Source organism: Pteropus vampyrus, unplaced genomic scaffold (genome assembly GCF_000151845.1).
Source record: "Pteropus vampyrus isolate Shadow unplaced genomic scaffold, Pvam_2.0 Scaffold108, whole genome shotgun sequence".
Classification (NCBI taxonomy): Eukaryota; Metazoa; Chordata; class Mammalia; order Chiroptera; family Pteropodidae; genus Pteropus; species Pteropus vampyrus.
In genome coordinates, this window is record NW_011888889.1 from 169,995 (window position 1) to 179,755 (window position 9,761).

General features: G+C 33.4%; 1 protein-coding gene across 1 annotated transcript in view; it reads left to right on the top strand.

Annotated features, from left to right (window-relative positions):
* Nucleotides 1–9,761, top strand: part of LOC105295556 (zinc finger protein 42 homolog) — a 105,451-nt gene that overhangs the window by 81,643 nt on the left and 14,047 nt on the right.

Here is a 9,761-nt window from a genome sequence, read left to right on the forward strand (position 1 = left end):
TTTTTCCCCCTGAAATTTAAATGAAACAGATCATTTTATATTATCATTTCTATTAATTTTTTCCAGCATCAAAGTACAAATCCACTTATCTTTTGTAATAATAATACTTATAAACATGAATATCTGAATTAAAACATTCACCTATAAAATTAGGCAAATGGAGAAAAAATGCTGTAAAAGCAATAATACTTAAAGAGATATTGAATTCAAATAGGATTTGTTTTTTTCAATAGCTAAGTTCATTATTGCCAAAGTGGTATTTTAGTTGAAGAATTAGAATAAGAAGAATTCAAGCTAACTAGAGACAACAATTTTCTAGAAGTGTTGAAAAGAAAAATGTTAATTCAACAAATATTTATTGAATGATTATTTAGTGTCAGGCTTGTAGTAGGCACTAGAGATAATAGACAAATTAGGTACAATCCTTTTTTTTAAGGTTCCTACAGATCTGGCGATAAGCTGAAGAGCAACATATAAACACATAATTGCATGACTGTGTAATAAACGGTATAAAAGAAATATGCATAGGATGCTATGAGAAGATACAATTATGTGAGAAATAAAGAGTAAAGTAATCATTAAAAACTTGCAGAGATGCCAAACCCTCATTTTGAACAATATCAGTTAGCTCACCCCTGATATCAATTACTAAGGTCAGTAAGACACGATACTATTTTTGACTAAGTTATTTTGTTGTCAGGGGACAATATCTTCTGGGGGTTGGACTGGGAAAAGATGCATATTCTACAGGCAAATTAGAAGCAATATATTATGGTAGTTTAGAAGCTATCATTTTGGCCCGGTAATACTTGCTCAAAATAGAATCTTTGTTTACAGAGGTTTGATCCACTGGCTTCTGAAGATATCTTTCCTGCAATATATTCTTTAACATGCCTGCCATTGGTTGTAGATTATTGCAATTTTCTGTCTCTTCAAAATGAATGCTGGTTGCCTGCATTCTTTTCATAGAGATGATTATCTTTGGAAACTTGAAACGGTGTGTGAGGTATATTACAACTCATTGTCACTTTCCGCTATTAATTGGAACTGAAAATGAATCCTCTTATCATGCTGCACATCGTGTCTAACACCATGATGTGTAGCGCACGTATTCTTCCAGTAATTCAGGATTTTAGTGTTTAAATGCTTCATGTCCAATACCTTATGGGCTATAGTGAGATTGAATATAAAATCTCTTTTGTGATTATTTGCTTGGTGTTTTCAAATTCTCATCTCAATTAATACTGTGATACAAAGTGCAATGATCTTATGAGACAATCTCTCCTCTAAATTCATGAATAATGTGCTGATCTTTTGTGCTAAGCTACTGACTGCTTCTTCCTTTCAGCTATAGCATCCTGTGCTGCTTTATTCTATCTAGGAATGCCTGAGATGACCTCTTTCAGTGCAGCTTTCAATTCTCCCCTGCTCTTTGGGCCTGTTGATCCGCAGCTGCCTTACAAGAGGTTTGACTTGCAATGCCTCATTAGCATTATGGATCTGTAGTCCACTACCAGCTTCTAGTCCCCTACAGTTTGTCTTTGCCATTCTATCACCTGGTAGCTTTCCTAACAGAGCTAAACTGACAAACCTATAAAGCAATTGATTTTTTGTTTGCTTTTGTTTTTTAGTGAGTCTCTGCTTGAAATAAAGAGATCAAAGACATGCATCATCCCTTTCCAAAGACTTGTGATATCCACCTCAAGAATCTCATCTTAAACACAGTTGTTAAAACATAGTTTTGCATTTTGTGTTTTTAATCTCTTTGTGTTGCCTTCTACTAGTAGATTGAAAAATTCTAAACACTGAGATCAAAATTCCTTAGAGAAGAAGAAAGAAATTAACAGCTGTGTACTTATAAGTCTAGATTTGCCAAGTGGAGAATGATAGTAATCTCTTTAAGGACTTGGAAGAAAAAGGCAATAATTATATTTATTTTACTTTGGCATTTGTAGAGGAAAACGAAATCTTGCTTTTATCAAAAATGAAAGCAAAGATGTTTTAATTAACAAGGGGATAGCAATTATTCTAAAAATAAAACATTATTATTTTCCCATAATTAATGTTAGTTATTTTTCTTTACTAACCTGCTTACTATAGAAAGGAGAGGAGTTATGTGCTAGATGCTTTATGTGTACAGCTTTATAATATGTCATGATTTTTTGCAGCACTGTAAACCTACAAAAAACCCATAATAAATTGCATTGACAAGGTTTTCATTCTTAAGCCTACATTTTATTGTACCATTATCCCGGAACAAATGGAGGCACAATATTTTATTAGACTAGACAGATACATTATTGAACACATAAAAGAATATCAAAGGATATTCAATAGTTTTAGCAAAGAAGATCAATATTGTATTTTGTAGGTTTGTGTAAAAAATATGCTATATTTTATGTAATAAGATTTATTTTTAAAATACTCAAAATAAATATTTATTTTTAAGAAATGCATTTTAAAGGTATTGTTTTTCACAGCGCTCTAATATTTAGTCATTACATTCAGAGGAGAGAGGAGTCACATTCAGACTCACAAAATGCATCTCAGAATTGGATTCTGAAACAGTTCTGACAACAGATCTGTTAAGTCATCTAATTTAGTCACATGCAGTTTAGTCACAGGAAAGCATCAGGGATTGAGATTCTTCCAAAACACTTCCTATCTTCTACCATGAGATGATGTTCATTTGTTACAGAGAATCTAAAAATTTATAGGGCTTTTATAAGAGGAAAACCCAAATATTTCATATACACATTAATCATAACAAAGTAAAGGAACTATATTAATACCAGATGAAGTAGATTTTAGCACAAGTAATATTACCAAAGATAAAAAAGGACATTATATAATTATAAAGAAGTCGATTCATCAAGACAAGATAACAACCCTAAATGTGTGTTGACTAATTTTGAGTTTCAAAATACAGAAATCAAAAGCTGATAAAAATGAAAAAAGAACTGGACAAATGCGTAGCTGCTATTAGATATTTCAACATTTATCTCAGTAACTGACAGAGCAGACAAAATGAGTGACATTATAGGAGACTTGAAAAGCGGCATCTACCAACTTGTCTTAACTGGAATTTAAATAAGACTCCATTCAACAGCAAAATACATATTCTTTTCAAATGCTCATGGAACATTCACCAAGATAGAACAGGAGATCCTCTCCAAATTTTGTTGGGTATTTAAACCTGAATTGTTTAATACTGATAAAAAAAATATTAGTGCATTGGATAATTGTCAGCATCTGATAATGAAAATTGCTGAATTCCAGTGGTTCTATCCATTTTGCCTATTACTAACTAGTTTCCAAATGGTGTATAATAGGACAGTAAATCTTAGACTTCGTTCTGTCAACCCTATAACTAATAGCAAATAGGCAGAAAAACAACCATATAACCTCTTGCCACTCTCAGTTCTTGGTCGCACTGACAAGCATATTGTACAAGAAGTTCACTCCAAAGCAGATACAATATTTTGTGTTATATCAAGTTACACAATCATTACCTATGAGAGTGAGGTCATAAGATCAAAGGGAACCCTAGGCCTAAGGCACTACTCTGACAAGATTGGGATTCCAGTCTTAATGAGATAATTATACTTTATTCAAGGGTGGTAGAACCTGCAAAATCATTCTTGCCTACCGAACATCTTAAAAACTGCTCATTTCACCCATGAAATAATTTTCCATAAGTTATTTGTGTTAACTAATTATCCCTCTGGTTTAAATTTATATATCAATATTTGAAACTTGCCATGTCCATCTCGCAAGCATAGATTACTGATTGAGGCAGTTCAAAAGCTAATTGGCTACCCCTAATGTGTATTTTAAGGTTAATTTATACTTACATATATATTATACTCTACAGTAATTATAAATATATTTAGTTTTATAATCCGACAGTATATAACCAATATACTAAAAACAAGCTAAAATATTTTAAATAAAATTAACAAAAAAAGTCTTGGATAATAGAATTGGGGGTTGGAGGCTCACAGCAGTAACACCAACAGGAAATTATGAGATTTTTAGGTGACTGATATTGCGGAAAAAAATGAACTGCATTTTGACATTTTTTTCCCCTTCTTTTAATAACTGTTCTGTAACTGCCACTCTAGTTCTCCTGAGAACAAAGAACAAATTGGCTGTCTATAAGTAACAAGACTTACCTTCTTTCAGCATCTATTAAAATGCTGTTTGTAAGAGTAATGACATTATTTAAAATCAACATTCGTTTGACAGTAGAATTTAATTGTTTTACTTTTAGGACTGTAGGAAAAATATTCTCATTGCACCACATATAACAACAATTCTATTAACATGGAACATATTCCTAGTTGCAATTGGGTCTTGTCAATGTTTTCCTATTTCAATCGTGGACAGTTACATCATTAAATTGTATTCATTTGACTGAGCCATTGAAGAACATTTACCTCCCACATTCCAATTTTAACACCTACTCTTTGCTCTTTATTTTGTATGTGCCAAGTTTAGTTCATCATGCAACTTCCACAAAGATTTATCTATTTATAATGCTTTTCAAATTTTTCAAAAGATTTCCTTTAGTGGTAAAGAAAAATGCACTACAGGCTTAATTTTTCTTTGAAGACTTCTATTTTATCTTAAAACTCCATATAATTTTCGTGTTTAAATACATAATTTATCACTGTTAATTTTTATATAAATGATAATATTTAAAACTCTTATCTCTTAAATCACATTAATCATGTAGTTTCACAAAATTCTAGTTTTCCTCTCTGTATCCAGTCTAATCTGAAATCAGAAATTTAGAGGATCCAGCTAAAAACAAATTTAGGTGTCATTGTGATGAGTGAGAAATGTTTCGTGAACCTTTTTTTTGCTAGTAACCTAAAAGGGCTATGTAAAGGAAAAGAAAATGGAGTTACCAAGTTCATGAGCTCCATTTTTCCTAATTCTGTTTCAGAATGACTATCTCAATAACAAACAGAGGAATTTTTGAAGTGAATATTTGCTGTATTAACACACCATGGCAGTAATTTTATATGGAAGCAACCAGTGCCCTCAAGGATCTCTGGAATCTCCTTTAGTCCTAAAAAGCCAAACGGCAGGAATTATTAGGAAGCCTGAAAATACCAATTGTGAAAAAAATAGCCGTTTAATGCAGTTCATTGCTCTTTAGGATAAGTTGCATCTTGGAAGCCAAAACAAGAAATATCTGGACAAAAGCTTCAGAAGACAAAGTAAAATTAGGTTTCCATGGGATGAGAACTAAGTGGCTAAAGGTTAGGAGTAGAAAAGAAGCTTCCTTTACTGGTTTTCTTTGTTTCCTTTTACTTTTTGTATCATGTAAATGTATTTTGTCTTTTAGAAAATAAATTTGTAACAATTTTTAATAAATAATTTTAAGACAACAGAAAAGCAGCTAGCGGCTTTTTGTTTCATTTATCATCATTTTAGCTTTAAGGGGGTCACATCCAAACAGCTTTGGAGAAGCTCAAAATCACACTAAATAAGGCTCTATGCTTGACACTGTTTCACAGTCGAGAGGCTGCACAGTTAGTTCTTGAAGTTGAAACAAGAGAGAGGCATGAAAATGTGAAGGATAGGCGAAAGGTATTCAAAAATTGAATATGCTCCCACTCATTAAAAAAAAAGAAGAAAAATATATGTATTTACTCATTTGTGCATAAATAATCTTTTGAAACTACAGATGTCTAAGACCTACAGTGATCCATGTTATATTCATTGCACTGGATTGCACCTAACAAATGGAAACCAACCATAATTTGCTTTTCAATTTACTTATATTTATTATAGGATTATTCAAATTAACAAAAAGAACATCCATTACTAAATAAACAAAATGAAGTCTTTGTATTAATATATACCTCAAGTCAGAGGTAAAAGTTTGTTGAGATTCTAGAGAAAGAATGCACCATGATTAATATACCTACAAAGAGTCCTCTCTATTCTCCCAGTGTCTCTCCTCTTCAATCCAAAGGGCACAAAGATTAAGACAGCAGTGGGTTGGAGTGAAAAGTCTCCAACAGAAATCGACTCTTGAAGGTTGCTCTCCTGACTTGTGATTCTCTCTCTGTCGTTCGATGTAAAGTCATCAGGATTCATCGACTATAGGGAGTTGAACATTAAAGACATATTTTACTGAGTACAAAGCTCTATATTGGGTCCTGTGTCAGGCAGACTATTAAAACAGAGAGAATATTGAGAAATAGAGTGAGAAGCTCCATTTCTTCAAATTCTGCTTCAGAAACATCTTTGATATGTAGAGAGTGATTATCTCTCCTTGGTCAATCTGGAATGTTTAGAGGGGAGAGTGACACTCATTATTCATTTTTTATTCCATAGCCATCGCTGCCAAGGAGCAGAGGCATTGGCTAAATGACTTCTAATTAAAAATATAGGAAAGCTTAAGTGACTCCATAAAGATGTCATGGCAATATAATGCATTACTAAATCACCATAATTTTCCAGATCTAAGCGAATAAGCACATATCTACTTCTTGAATTTTTATTTTAGGACATGAGTCCCCTGCCCACTTCAAAGGTCTATCTGAACATAGCTTCAGTTCTTTTCTTCTTTCCCAAATAAGATCTATAAAGAAATTTATGTTCTTTCTCACCAAGGGAAAAGCAAATTCCTTCTTATATATAAATGCATATAGGAATCTGATGACTTCAGCAACCCTTATTCCATGTAATCTCAACACAGGCAAACATTTTTCTCTGTTTTCCACCTGTTTGCTTCCTCTGTCTCCTTTGTGGCTAAAGTTGATCTATTGCATAGAACCAAATCTATCACCTTCTGACTCACCTTCTCCCTCAAAGTATTGAAAAGCCTTGAGGAAATTCACGAAGCATCATTAAGCACTGGATTACAATTCTAAGTAGAAAAAAAAAAAAAAAGTATTTCATTATAATCAAGTCAGAAAATAGATTTGTCCTCCATTCTCTATGTAATGCCAAACACCTGTGCTATCTTAGACTAGTCACTAGACTCAGTGACGTGTGTGTTTACCCAAGTTGCTTATTTTGATCATGAGGTGAAAATGAATACCACTTAAGCCTCATTTAGATAACTTGCTTTCTTTAACTCACTGTTCAGACTCCCATCCCTAGCTTCAATCTCTGCCCTACATTCACGCTCCTTATCTATTTTTTATAACAAGTTACTTCTTCATTGGATCCAGCTTAAGCATTCTTAGATATGGTTTCGATTACACTGGTCTTTAACTTTAAATATGCATATGAATAATCTGGGTATTTAGTTAAAACTTAAATTCTCTTGCAGTAGGTCTGAAGTGAGACCTCAAAATTTTCATTCCTGACAATCTTCCAGGTGAATTCAATGCTGCTGATCCGAGATCACACATTGGTTTAAATGTTCTATTGCAATCCTTTATGGAATTTTGAGTTTCGAACACTGGCTTTAGAGGATAAATTATATGTGCTATAGATGTGCTATTTATGTATAATTTCTGCCAATTTTCTAAAGCCTTTGCTGTTTCAAAACTCAAAAACCTTTTGTCCAAGTCTTTCAAAGGCTGTCAGCAGCCTATCAAAATAGTTAATATCCTTTTTCTTTCTCCTCATCTCCTCAACACCAAGTTATATTAATATGTTTTATAATTCAATTCTGTGTTTATGGGGTTTAAGATCAAAGAGACTGTCTAGTGTCCTCTGGATATATTTATTCATTCACTCAACAAACATTCACTGTGCACATACTATGTTCCAGGCGCTATTCTGTGTACTGCTTACTGATAACCATGAACACAGAAAAGAAAAGTTTCTGCAGTTATAAAGCACACATTCCATAGGGTTAAGAGATAGGCAATAAAATATAAAAATAGAAAATTTTTTAAATAGTCATAAGTAAATGACTAAACTAAAACAACATAATAGGATAGAGTGTGACTAAAAAGTACTACTTCAGAACGGATGATTAGAAAAAGCCTTTCTCTGGTGATCCCACTAGAGCTAAGATGTAAATGATGAGAAGGAGCCAACCACGGAAATATGAAAGAAGGGCATATTAATGACCTAATTTCCATGATTTATTCTGTAGACTGTGTCTCTCCAAGTAGTAGCTATATGTGCAGTATTCCGTGGGTTTTACTGAGTGTGTCTGAAAAGGCAAATTTGCAAATCCATTTGGTTGGTGCTCAATTATCTCTTTTCTTGCCTACATTTTTAGCTCTTAACGAGAAAAAATTGATGTAAGACTGCCTGAATGAGGATTGACTTGAAGATAAAGGGCAGAGTGTGGGTGCAGATTTCCATGATCCATGAACAAACTATACATAGAACATTTAAGCCCATCCTACCGTCCTGGAAGAGAAGAAAAAAAATTGATAAATACTTATTGGGTACTTGTTACATGAGAAAAAAAAATGAATGTGGGTATATAGAGATAAATATGATATAAATCCTGCCTTAATGAAGTTTATAAATAAACTAGAAAGTAAAATAGAAAAAGTGAGAAACTGTAAGTACAAAGGGATGGGAATTATCACTTTTTAAGAAGAGGTGATTAATTTCTGCTAAAGAATCTGTAAATGTTCCATGAGAAGTTAGTATTTGATTTAAGCCTTAAAATATGAATATGAGGCACCATTTCAATAGTGAGTATTAAAAGCCATGGAACTAGATGATGAGATCAGTTATGGAAAAGTGAAGGGAAGAAAAAGACCTAAGGATTGAGCGCCCTGCACAACGTTAATGGCCTGGAAGATGAGGAAGCAAAGTAAACGGAGATTTCAACTATGTAAGATACTGCAGAGATTCAGTAAGATGAGCAGTGAAAATTGACCTTTGGATTTAGCATTTTGGAGGTAATTAGTGACCTCGAAAAGAGCTGTTTCAGTGGAGAACAGAAAAGAACAATTTATTGAAGTGGATTCAAGAGAAAAATGTAAGGAGAATTAAAAATCAGCACTACAGATCAGTGCTTCCCAAACTTTAATGTCATTGTAAATCCTAAAAATCCTGCTAAAGTAGAATTTCTGATTCAATAGGTCCAAGTGAAACATATGAGTTTGTATTTCTTTCAAATTCCTAGGTGATACTGATGTTGTTGGTGGATCACAATTTGAGTAGCAAAAAAAGAGGATCTTTCAGGAGTTTTCCATAAAAGGCAGCAGTGAAATGGGGTGGATGAGCAAAGTATCTGGAAAGGATGTGGGACTGAGGGAATTATTTTGAGAATTCTCCTTATCACAGGAAGTATGCTTGAATGCCAATGGGAATGATCCAGAGTTAAGAGAAAAAAATTGAAGATGGAGGATAGAGGGGATAATTATTGGAACAATGTCTTTGAGTAGTCGGGAGAAAATGGCACCCACTGATAAATGGAGGAGAAGCCCTGAGTGGAAGCACAGACAGTCACCCACATCACCAAGGAGGATGCAAAGTCACGAAGAATACATGCAGATGAGGGGGGATGGTGGGATAAATAGAGGTTCTTCTCCAATTGTTTTTATTTCTCAGTGCAATAAGATACTTAGCTGATAGGACTAGGGAAAAGATGTTAGAGGTTTAAGGGAAGAGAGGACATCATGATATAATTATGAGCTGAGGGAAGTGGATGAATAGACAGAGCACAGAAGATTTTTAAGGCAGAGAAACTACATTATAAGATACTATAACAGGGGATACGTGCCATTATACACTTTTCCAAACTTATAGAATGCACAACACCAAGAGAGATCCTTTAGGCAAACTAGACCTTGAGTGATAATAATGTGCCATTGTAG